This window comes from Salmo trutta, chromosome 5 (genome assembly GCF_901001165.1).
Source record: "Salmo trutta chromosome 5, fSalTru1.1, whole genome shotgun sequence".
In the NCBI taxonomy this organism is placed as follows: domain Eukaryota; kingdom Metazoa; phylum Chordata; class Actinopteri; order Salmoniformes; family Salmonidae; genus Salmo; species Salmo trutta.
In genome coordinates this window covers 8,883,112-8,895,619 of record NC_042961.1, presented here as the reverse complement: position 1 = coordinate 8,895,619, position 12,508 = coordinate 8,883,112, and the positions used below count along the sequence as shown (strand labels likewise).

General features: G+C 42.8%; 1 pseudogene; it reads left to right on the top strand.

Moving 5' to 3' along the window:
- The window catches only part of LOC115193455 (28S ribosomal protein S5, mitochondrial-like), a 66,339-nt pseudogene that overhangs the window by 34,887 nt on the left and 18,944 nt on the right, over nt 1-12,508 (top strand).

Below are 12,508 nucleotides of genomic sequence, written 5' to 3'. Positions count from 1 at the left end.
TGATGGTCTGGTAATAGAAACCTTCCAACAGTCTGATGGTAATAGAAGCTGTTCAACAGTCTGATGGTCTGGTAATAGAAACCTTCCAACAGTCTGATGGTAATAGAAGCTGTCCAACAGTCTGATGGTTATGGAAGCTGTCCAACAGTCTGATGTAAGAAGAAGCTGTTCAAGAGTCTGATGGTAATGGAAGCTGTCCAACAATGTGATGATGATATAAGCTGTCCAACAGTATGATGGTCTGGTAATAGAAGCTGTCCAACAGTCTGATGGTAATGGAAGCTGTTCAACACTTTGATGGTAAAAGAACCTGTCCAACAGTCTGATGGTAATAGAAGCTGTTCAACAGTCTGATGGTAATATAAACTGTCCAACAGTCTGATGGTAATAGAAGCTATTCAACAGTCTGATGGTCTGGTAATAGAAGCTGTTCAACAGTCTGATGGTCTGGTAATAGAAACTGTCCAACAGTCTGATGGTAAAAGAAGCTGTCCAACAGTCTGATGGTAATAGAAGCTGTTCAACAGTCTGATGGGATGGTAATAGAAGCTGTTCAACAGTCTGATGGTCTGGTAATAGAAACTGTTCAACAGTCTGATGGTCTGGTAATAGAAGCTGTCCAACAGTCTGATGGTCTGGTAATAGAAGCTGTCCCACAGTCTGATAATCTGGTAATAGAAGCTGTCCAACAATCTGATGGTAATGGAAGCTGTTCAACAGTCTGATAGTAATAGAAGCTGTCCAACAGTCTGATGGTAATAGAAGCTCTCCAACAGTCTGATGGCCTGGTAATAGAAGCTGGTCAACAGTCTGATGGTAACAAAAACTGTCCAACAGTCTGATGGTCTGGTAATGGAAGCTGTTCAACAGTCTCATGATCTGGTGCTAGAAACTGTCCAACAGTCTGATGGTAATAGAAACTGTCCAACAGTCTGATGTTAATAGAAGCTGTCCAACAGTCTGATGTTAATAGAAGCTGTCCAACAGTCTCATGATCTGGTAATAGAAGCTGTCCAACAGTCTGTTGGTAATTGAAGCTGTTCAACAGTCTGATGGTAATAGGAGCTGTCCAACATTCTGATGGTAATAGAAGCTGTTCAACAGTCTGATGGTAATAGAACCTGTCCAACAGTCTGATGGTAATAGAAGCTGTTCAACAGTCTGATGGTCTGGTAATAGAAACCTTCCAACAGTCTGATGGTAATAGAAGCTGTCCAACAGTCTGATGGTAATAGAAACTGTCCAACAGTCTGATGTTAATAGAAGCTGTCCAACAGTCTCATGATCTGGTAATAGAAGCTGTCCAACAGTCTGTTGGTAATTGAAGCTGTTCAACAGTCTGATGGTAATAGGAGCTGTCCAACATTCTGATGGTAATAGAAGCTGTTGAACAGTCTGATGGTAATAGAACCTGTCCAACAGTCTGATGGTAATAGAAGCTGTTCAACAGTCTGATGGTCTGGTAATAGAAACCTTCCAACAGTCTGATGGTAATAGAAGCTGTCCAACAGTCTGATGGTAATAGAAGCTGTTCAACAGTCTGATGGTCTGGTAATAGAAACCTTCCAACAGTCTGATGGTAATAGAAGCTGTCCAACAGTCTGATGGTTATGGAAGCTGTCCAACAGTCTGATGTAAGAAGAAGCTGTTCAACAGTCTGATGGTAATGGAAGCTGTCCAACAATGTGATGGTCATATAAGCTGTCCAACAGTCTGATGGTCTGGTAATAGAAGCTGTCCAACAGTCTGATGGTAATGGAAGCTGTTCAACACTCTGTTGTTAAAAGAACCTGTCCAACAGTCTGATGGTAATAGAAGCTGTTCAACAGTCTGATGGTAATAGAAACTGTCCAACAGTCTGATGGTAATAGAAGCTGTCCAACAGTCTGACGGTCTGGTAATAGAAGCTGTCAAACAGTCTGATAATCTGGTAGTAGAAGCTGTCCATCAATCTGATGGTAATGGAAGCTGTTCAACAGTCTGATAGTCTAGTAATAGAAACTTTCCAACAGTCTGATGGTAATAGAAGCTGTCCAACAGTCTGATGGTCGGGTAATAGAAGCTGTCCAACAGTCTGATAATCTGGTAATAGAAGTTTTCCAACAGTCTGATGGTAATGGAAGCTGTTCAACAGTCTGATGGTAATAGAAGCTGTTCAACATTCTGATGTCCTGGTAATAGAAGCTGTTCAACAGTCTGATATTAATAGAAGCTGTTCAACAGTCTGATGGTAATAGAAGCTGTCAACAGTCTGATGGTAATGGATGCTGTCAAACAGTCTGATGGTAATAGAAGCTGTTCAACAGTCTGATGGTAATAGAAGCTGTTCAACAGTCTTATGGTAACAGAAGCTGTCCAACAGTCTGATGGTAATAGAAGCTGTCCAACAGTCTCATGATCTGGTAATAGAAGCTGTCCAACAGTCTGTTGTTAATTGAAGCTGTCCAACAGTCTGATGGTAATAGAAGCTGTCCAACAGTCTCATGATCTGGTAATAGAAGCTGTCCAACAGTCTGTTGGTAATTGAAGCTGTTCAACAGTCTGATGGTAATAGAAGCTGTTCAACAGTCTTATGGTAATAGAACCTGTCCAACAGTCTGATGGTAATATAAGCTGTTCAACAGTCTGATGGTCTGGTAATAGAAACCTTCCAACAGTCTGATGGTAATAGAAGCTGTCCAACAGTCTGATGGTAATAGAAGCTGTTCAACAGTCTGATGGTCTGGTAATAGAAACCTTCCAACAGTCTGATGGTAATAGAACCTGTCCAACAGTCTGATGGTAATAGAAGCTGATCAACAGTCTGATGGTCTGTTAACAGAAGCTGTCCAACAGTCTGATCGTCTGGAAATAGAAGCTGTCCAACAGTCTGATGGTAATGGAAGCTGTTCAACAGTCTGGTGGTAATAGAAGCTATTCAACAGTCTGATGTTAAAATAACCTGTCCAACAGTCTGATGGTAATAGAAGCTGTTCAACAGTCTGATGGTCTGGTAATAGAAGCTGTTCAACAGTCTGATGGTCTGGTAATAGAAACTGTCCAACAGTCTGATGGTAAAAGAAGCTGCCCAACAGTCTGATGGTAATAGAAGCTGTTCAACAGTCTGATGGGATGGTAATAGAAGCTGTTCAACAGTCTGATGGTCTGGTAATAGAAACTGTTCAACAGTCTGATGGTCTGGTAATATAAGCTGTCCAACAGTCTGATGGTCTGGTAATAGAAGCTGTCCCACAGTCTGATAATCTGGTAATAGAAGCTGTCCAACAATCTGATGATAATGGAAGCTGTTCAACAGTCTGATAGTAATAGAAGCTGTCCAACAGTCTGATGGTAATAGAAGCTGTCCAACAGTCTGATGGCCTGGTAATAGAAGCTGGTCAACAGTCTGATGTTAACAGAAGCTGTCCAACAGTCTGATGGTCTGGTAATGGAAGCTGTTCAACAGTCTCACGATCTGGTGCTAGAAACTGTCCAACAGTCTGATGGTAATAGAAACTGTCCAACAGTCTGATGTTAATAGAAGCTGTCCAACAGTCTGATGGTAATAGAACCTGTCCAACAGTCTGATGGTAATAGAAGCTGTTCAACAGTCTGATGGTCTGGTAATAGAAACCTTCCAACAGTCTGATGGTAATAGAAGCTGTCCAACAGTCTGATGGTAATAGAAGCTGTTCAACAGTCTGATGGTCTGGTAATAGAAACCTTCCAACAGTCTGATGGTAATAGAAGCTGTCCAACAGTCTGATGGTTATGGAAGCTGTCCAACAGTCTGATGTAAGAAGAAGCTGTTCAAGAGTCTGATGGTAATGGAAGCTGTCCAACAATGTGATGGTGATATAAGCTGTCCAACAGTCTGATGGTCTGGTAATAGAAGCTGTCCAACAGTCTGATGGTAATGGAAGCTGTTCAACACTCTGATGGTAAAAGAACCTGTCCAACAGTCTGATGGTAATAGAAGCTGTTCAACAGTCTGATGGTAATAGAAACTGTCCAACAGTCTGATGGTAATAGAAGCTGTTCAACAGTCTGATGGTCTGGTAATAGAAGCTGTTCAACAGTCTGATGGTCTGGTAATAGAAATTGTCCAATAGTCTGATGGTAAAAGAAGCTGTCCAACAGTCTGATGGTAATAGAAGCTGTTCAACAGTCTGATGGGATGGTAATAGAAGCTGTTCAACAGTCTGATGGTCTGGTAATAGAAACTGTTCAACAGTCTGATGGTCTGGTAATAGAAGCTGTCCAACAGTCTGATGGTCTGGTAATAGAAGCTGTCCCACAGTCTGATAATCTGGTAATAGAAGCTGTCCAACAATCTGATGGTAATGGAAGCTGTTCAACAGTCTGATAGTAATAGAAGCTGTCCAACAGTCTGATGGTAATAGAAGCTCTCCAACAGTCTGATGGCCTGGTAATAGAAGCTGGTCAACAGTCTGATGGTAACAAAAACTATCCAACAGTCTGATGGTCTGGTAATGGAAGCTGTTCAACAGTCTCATGATCTGGTGCTAGAAACTGTCCAACAGTCTGATGGTAATAGAAACTGTCCAACAGTCTGATGTTAATAGAAGCTGTCCAACAGTCTGATGGTAATAGAAGCTGTCCAACAGTCTCATGATCTGGTAATAGAAGCTGTCCAACAGTCTGTTGGTAATTGAAGCTGTTAAACAGTCTGATGGTAATAGGAGCTGTCCAACATTCTGATGGTAATAGAAACTGTTCAACAGTCTGATGGTAATAGAACCTGTCCAACAGTCTGATGGTAATAGAAGCTGTTCAACAGTCTGATGGTCTGGTAATAGAAACCTTCCAAAAGTCTGATGGTAATAGAAGCTGTCCAACAGTCTGATGGTAATAGAAGCTGTTCAACAGTCTGATGGTCTGGTAATAGAAACCTTCCAACAGTCTGATGGTAATAGAAGCTGTCCAACAGTCTGATGGTTATGGAAGCTGTCCAACAGTCTGATGTAAGAAGACGCTGTTCAACAGTCTGATGGTAATAGAAGCTGTCCAACAATGTGATGGTCATATAAGCTGTCCAACAGTCTGATGGTCTGGTAATACAAGCTGTCCAACAGTCTGATGGTAATGGAAGCTGTTCAACACTCGGATGGTAAAAGAACCTGTCCAACAGTCTGATGGTAATAGAAGCTGTTCAACAGTCTGATGGTAATAGAAACTGTCCAACAGTCTGATGGTAATAGAAGCTGTCCAACAGTCTGACGGTCTGGTAATAGAAGCTGTCAAACAGTCTGATAATCTGGTAGTAGAAGCTGTCCATCAATCTGATGGTAATGGAAGCTGTTCAACAGTCTGATAGTCTAGTAATAGAAACTTTCCAACAGTCTGATGGTAATAGAAGCTGTCCAACAGTCTGATGGTCGGGTAATAGAAGCTGTCCAACAGTCTGATAATCTGGTAATAGAAGTTTTCCAACAGTCTGATGGTAATGGAAGCTGTTCAACAGTCTGATGGTAATAGAAGCTGTTCAACATTCTGATGTCCTGGTAATAGAAGCTGTTCAACAGTCTGATATTAATAGAAGCTGTTCAACAGTCTGATGGTAATAGAAGCTGTCAACAGTCTGATGGTAATGGATGCTGTCAAACAGTCTGATGATAATAGAAGCTGTTCAACAGTCTGATGGTAATAGAAGCTGTTCAACAGTCTTATGGTAATAGAAGCTGTTCAACAGTCTGATGGTAATTGAAGCTGTTCAACAGTCTGATGGTAATGGAAGCTGTTCAACAGTCTGATGGTCTGGTATTAGAAGTTGTCCAACAGTCTGATAGTAATAGAAGCTGTCCAACAGTCTTTTGTAATAGAAGCTGTCCAACAGTCTGATGGTAATTGAAGCTGTCCAACAGTCTGATGGTCTGGTAATAGAAGCTGTCCAAATGTCTCATGGTCTGGTAATAGAAGCTGTCCAACAGTCTGATGGTAATAGAAGCTGTCCAACAGTCTGACGGTAAAATAAGCTGTCCAAAAGTCTGATGGTAATAGAAGCTGTCCAACAGTCTGGTGGTAATAGAAGCTGCCCAACAGTCTGATAGTCTGGTAATAGAAGCTGTCTGACAGTCTGATGCTAATGGAAGCTGTTCAACAGTCTGATGGTAATAGAAGCTGTCCAACAGTCTGATGGTAATAGAAGCTGTTCAACAGTCTGATGGCCTGGTAATAGAAGTTCTTCCACAGTCTGATGGCCTGGTAATAGAACCTGTTCAAAAGTCTGATGGTAATAGAAGCTGTTCAACAGTCTGATGGTAGTAGATGCTTTCCAACAGTCTTATGGTAATAGAAGCTGTCCAACAGTCTGATGGTAATAGAAGCTGTCCAACAGTCTGATGGTAATAGAAGATTTCCAACAGTCTGATGGTCTGGTAATAGAAGCTGTCCATCAGTCTGATGGTAATGGAAGCTCTCCAATAGTCTGATGGTAATAGAAGCTGTTCAACAGTCTGATGGCCTTGTAATAGAAGTTGTTCAACATTCTGATGGTAATAGAAGCTGTCCAACAGTCTGATGGTAATAGAAGATTTCCAACAGTCTGATGGTCTGGTAATAGAAGCTCTCCAAAGTCTGATGGTAATAGAAGCTGTCCAACAGTCTGATGGTAATATAAGCTGTCCAACAGTCTGATGGTAAAAGAAGCTGTCCAACAGTCTGATGGTCTGGTAATAGAAGCTGTCCAACAGTCTTATGCTAATAGAAGCTGTCCATCAGTCTGATGGTAATGGAAGCTTTCCAACAGTCTTATGGTAATTGAAGCTGTCCAACAGTCTGATGGTAATAGAAGCTGTCCAACAGTCTGATGGTCTGGTAATAGAAGCTGTCCAACAGTCTGATTGCCTGGTAATAGAAGTTGTTCCACAGTCTGATGGCCTGGTAATAGAAGCATTCCAACAGTCTGATGGTAATGGAAGCTGTTCAACAGTCTGATGTTCTGGTAATAGAAGCTGTCCAACAGTCTGATTGCCTGGTAGTAGAAGTTGTTCCACAGTCTGATGGCCTGGTAATAGAAGCATTCCAACAGTCTGATGGTAATAGAAGCTGTTCAACAGTCTGATGGTGATGGAAGCTGTTCAACCGTCTGATGGTAATAGAAACTGTTCAACAGTCTGATGGTAATAGAAGCTATCCAACAGTCTGATGGTCTGGTAATAGAAGCTGCCCAACAGTCTGATGGTAATGGAAGCTGTCCAACAGGCTGATGGTAATAGAAGCTGTCCAACAGTCTGATGGTCTGGTAATAGAAGCTGTCCAACAGTCTGATAGTCTGGTAATAGAAGCTGTCCGACATTCTGATGGTATTGGAAGCTGTCCAACAGTCTGATGGTAATAGAAGCTGTCCAACAGTCTGATAATCTGGTAATTGAATCTGTCCGACAGTCTGATGGTAATGGAAGCTGTTCAACAGTCTGATGGTCTGGTAATAGAAGCTGTTCAACAGTCTGATGGCCTGGTAATAGAAGTTCTTCCACAGTCTGATGGCCTGGTAATAGAAGCTGTCCAACAGTCTGATGTTAATTGAAGCTGTTCAACATTCTGATGGTAATTGAAGCTGTTCAACAGTCTGATGGTAATAGAAGCTGTTCAACAGTCTGATGGCCTGGTAATAGAAGTTCTTCCACAGTCTGATGGCCTGGTAATAGAACCTGTCCAACAGTCTGATGTTAATGGAAGCTGTTCAACATTCTGATGGTAATTGAAGCTGTTCAACAGTCTGATGGTAATAGAAGCTGTTCAACAGTCTGATGGCCTGGTAATAGAAGTTCTTCCACAGTCTGATGGCCTGGTAATATAACCTGTTCAAAAGTCTGATGGTAATAGAAGCTGTTCAACAGTCTGATGGCCTGGTAATATAAGTTCTTCCACAGTCTGATGGCCTGGTAATAGAACCTGTCCAACAGTCTGATGTTAATGGAAGCTGTTCAACATTCTGATGGTAATAGAAGCTGTTCAACAGTCTGATGGTAATAGAAGCTGTCCAACAGTCTGATGGTAATAGAAGATTTCAAACAGTCTGATGGTCTGGTAATAGAAGCTGTCCATCAGTCTGATGGTAATGGAAGCTCTCCAACAGTCTGATGGTAATAGAAGTTGTTCAACATTCTGATGTCCTGGTAATAGAAGCTGTCCAAAGTCTGATGGTAATAGAAACTGTCCAACAGTCTGATGGTAAAATAAGCTGTCCAACAGTCTGATGGTAATAGATGCTGTCCAACAGTCTGATGGTAATAGAAGCTGTCCAACAGTCTGATGGTAATAGAAGCTGTCCAACAGTCTGATGGTCTGGTAATAGAAGCTGTCCAACAGTCTGATGGTAATAGAAGCTGTTCAACAGTCTGATGGTAATAGAAGCTGTTCAACAGTCTGATGGCCTGGTAATAGAAGCTGTTCAACAGTCTGATATTAATAGAAGCTGTTCAACAGTCTGATGGTGATAGAAGCTGTTCAACAGTCTGATGGTAGTAGAAGCTGTTCAACATTCTTATGGTAATAGAAGCTGTTCAACAGTCTGATGGTAGTAGAAGCTGTTCAACAGTCTAATGGTAATAGAAGCTGTTCAACAGTCTAATGGTAATAGAAGCTGTTCAACATTCTGATGGTAGTAGAAGCTGATCAACAGTCTGATGGTAATAGAAGCTGTTCAACATTCTGATGGTAGTAGAAGCTGTTCAACAGTCTGATGGTAATAGAAGCTGTCCAACAGTCTGATGGTAGTAGAAGCTGATCAACAGTCTGATGGTAATAGAAGCTGTTCAACAGTCTGAGGGTCTCGTGATAGATGTTTTCTAGTTTCTCAATCCCAGCTCGGATGCAGCTGTACTGTCTCTGTCTGTCAGACCGTAGCCGATTGAACAGTCTGTGGCTCGGGTGACTGAGTTCCTTCATGATCTTCTTGGTCTACCTTTGACATCCCCCCGGTTATGCTTTGGGCTGACCGCACCACCCTCTGGAGAGCCATGCGGTTGAGGGCGGTGCAGTTGCTGTACCAGACTGGATGCAGCCCGACACGATGCCCTCAATGGTGCATCTGTGTAAGTTTGAGAGAGTCCTATGGGCAATGCCGAATTTCTTCAGCCGCCTGAGGTTGTAGAGGCACTGTTGCACCTTCTTCACCACAGTGTCTGTGTGGCGAGAACCATTTCAGGTCCTCAATGATGTGCACGCAGAGGAACTTGAATCTTTTGATCCTATCCACTGTGGCCTCGTCGATGAAGATGGGGGCGTGCTCCCTCTGTCTCCTGTAGTCCACGATCAGCTCCTTCGTTTTGTTGATGTTGAGGGAGAGGTTCTTTTCCTTGCACCACTCCACCAGGGCTCTAACTTCCTCCCTGTATACTATCTCATCATTGTTAGTAAACAGGCCTACAACTGTAATGTTGTCTGCAAACTTGATGATTTGAGTTGGAGTCGTGCATGGCCACGCAGTCAAGGGTGAACAGGGATTACAGGAGGGGGCTGAGCACGCACCCCTGAGCCCTTGTGTTGAGGGCCAGCATGGAGGAGGTGTTGCCTACCCTCACCACCTGGGATCAGCCCGTCAGGAAATCTAGGATCTAGTTTCTCAGGTCAGGGTTCAGACCCAAGGCCCTGATCTTAGTGACAAGCTTGGAGGACACTATGGTGTTAATAGCTGAGCTGCAGTCGAGGAACAGCATTCTGACATCATCAGTCCTAATAGCTCCTCTCTTATAGGTCATATGAAATTCGTTTTTTTATTACATTTCTTGTTTATCGGAAGCTGTAACCTGGGTTAACATGCATATTCATGCCACCTTTTATCTCCATGTTTTTTTTACTGCTTTGTTATTTAATGTTTTTACAGAGACTTACGAAGACTTTGATCGAGGTGTGCTCTTCAAATACTAACCTAAAATGTTGGAATCTGGTACCATGATATTAACTCAGCCCAAAACAGTGTATCAGGGCATCTAGCAATGTCTGTAGTTTGACAAAGCAGGGCAGACACCACACTGTAGCGTAGTGCTATTTAGTGGCTTTGAAGGAAAGCGGCTGGGATCCCTTTGATGGTTGATGTTCCCGGTCCCTGGGAGAGCTGGGTTTGATCCGTGGAGGCTGGCTGGGAGGATGTCTGTGTCTCCCCTGCTGCTTACCGTAACTCCTTGCTCGGTGAGGAACATCACTTGGTTGAGGAGCTGGCTGCCAATGGGCCTCTCAACATCCCTGATCAAAGACCCTGAACCACAGCTGAACTCACTGAGGGAAACCGGAAAGGATATGACCCCGGAGCGCTCACACATAAACACAGGCCCTAGCACAGTCATGCTGAAATCTGTGTATTACACACTTTATGAAAAAGGGCAAACGACTCGTATGTTTACACTCACTGATACATCTCACATGCTTCAATCCTACCCAGTCACTCACAATACATCGCACCTGCTTCACTCCTACCCAGACACTCACAATACATCTACATTAGGGCTGGGAATTGTCAGGGGCCTCATGACACAATATTATCATGATACTTAGATGCCGATACGATATGTATTGCGATTATCACGATTCTATATGTTTTGCGATTTGATGCTGGGATTTGATGTCTGCTGCGGAGAGACGAGAGAGTGCATGAGCAAATTAGTTTTGATCAATCATGGAAATAAAAGTGCTAAAAACATGTTGAACTATAGGATGAAAATTGCCAGAGTTTTGACAAAAGTTCAGCCAACTAATGTAGCTATCGCTACCTAGCATCGTTCCTACTCCGACACTAACTGAGGGTTGGTGGGGGTAGGGGGCAAAATGTAATCTCTCATCCCCCCCAAGCATTGATAACAACATGATTCCTACTCATGCACCTGCATGATCTCTGTCTTCCAAAGGACAGTTTTATGCCTTGTGGCTGCCAGAGAGAGACTGTAGGCACAGACAGCCATGTTGTCAGCACCGAGGTCTCACTGCAACTCAACTCCCCTAACGGAGGAAATTGTGACTTTTTCTATTTTGGTAAATGAAGGGAAGTACGGTGATATGAATATGGCGGTGATATGGATATTGCTAATACAGTATGTTGTTATCAGAGGCACCCCTCAGAGAGGATGTTGGAGTATAGACAGAGTCGATTACAAAATGTTTTGATAAACAGATACACAAGCCAACCGGCACCCAAAACAAACTCCTCGCTGTCCTTATCAATCCTCATTATGGCGCCGAGAGAGAGAGAGAAGAGAGGGGCTTCGGAGATTCAGGTATACATTTAGCTTCCCCATCCAGTTGAAGGAGATCTCTCCCGGTAATGATGGTGCTTTCCATTTAGACTAATTGAAAACAAATGGATGTAGTGGAGGGCCTAAACTAACAGGGACCATCCATAGAGGTTATCTTGCAGGGGTGTGATACACAGAGCTACTGAAATCCACCCCAAAGCATTAAGCTGCTGTAATAAAATCAATTTATACCTGCGGTAGTGGACTCCCTTATCGTGTGCCACAGACACGTGCACACACATGGCACAGACACACACACCTCTAATTCCGCAGTGATTCATAAGGCTAGGTGAATTTGTTGCCAGTTCATTTTTCATCCCTGATTTAAGGTGTATTATGCATTACACAGGTTCTAGATTAAAAGTTGGATGAATATATATCCTCTGCTAATTGAAAAAAAACACTTGTACCTGAATTCTAAGGTAAAGTAGGGCTGTGGGGAAATGTCAGCGTATAGAGAGGTCTGCGGATGTCCGGTTTAAGATGGATAACGTGGGTCAGAAGGCTGCCGTCCTCTCAATTGCACTCCTAGACCCCCTACACTCTGCTTAGTGGTACAGTCCACATGAGATGTTCTTCTCAGTGACCCGTGAGCCACTGTGTTTGTTTTATTCTAATTCTGAAGACACTCCTGCCTCACCAGGTTTCACACACCTCCTCTATACAATCTGCAAATCAGGTCCTTGAGCTGTGATTGGCCAGTGAGCGGCTGAATGGTGCCGCCAGCCACCTGGCAGATGCTTAGATGACAGATGAGTCACACGGATGAAAGCCAGAGCAGAGAGATGTCCCTACGTCTATTCTTTATAAAAAATATTGGTGGTGATGTTGCTTTTGAATATTAACATGCTGAGTACTTGACTTCCCCCTTAATGCCTGGCAGGCTGATTTAAAGCTCTCGTTCCCTAACATGTGAGCTGTGGTTGCCTGAACCGTACTCTCCTCTTGATCATAGAAGCACAACTATAGATTTGTATTGAAAGAGGGAGAGTACCGGTGAGAGGAGCACTTAGAGACCGAGAGAAAAACAGTGGAAAAATTGTGTTTTTCCATGGGACCCAAATTAGACCAGGTTGTGTTGCGACTTAATATTCACAACACGATTTCTTTTCTCCAAAATACAATCTAGAAAGCTGTTTTTAATGCTATATGGATAGTAAATGTAGCAATTATATGACAAAGGAACAACATTCCCACTTTCTCCATCAATAATTCAATTTGATGAAGAATGTTAGTAAGCTCACTGGTTTCAGACCACAAAATCAACCAAATAGCTC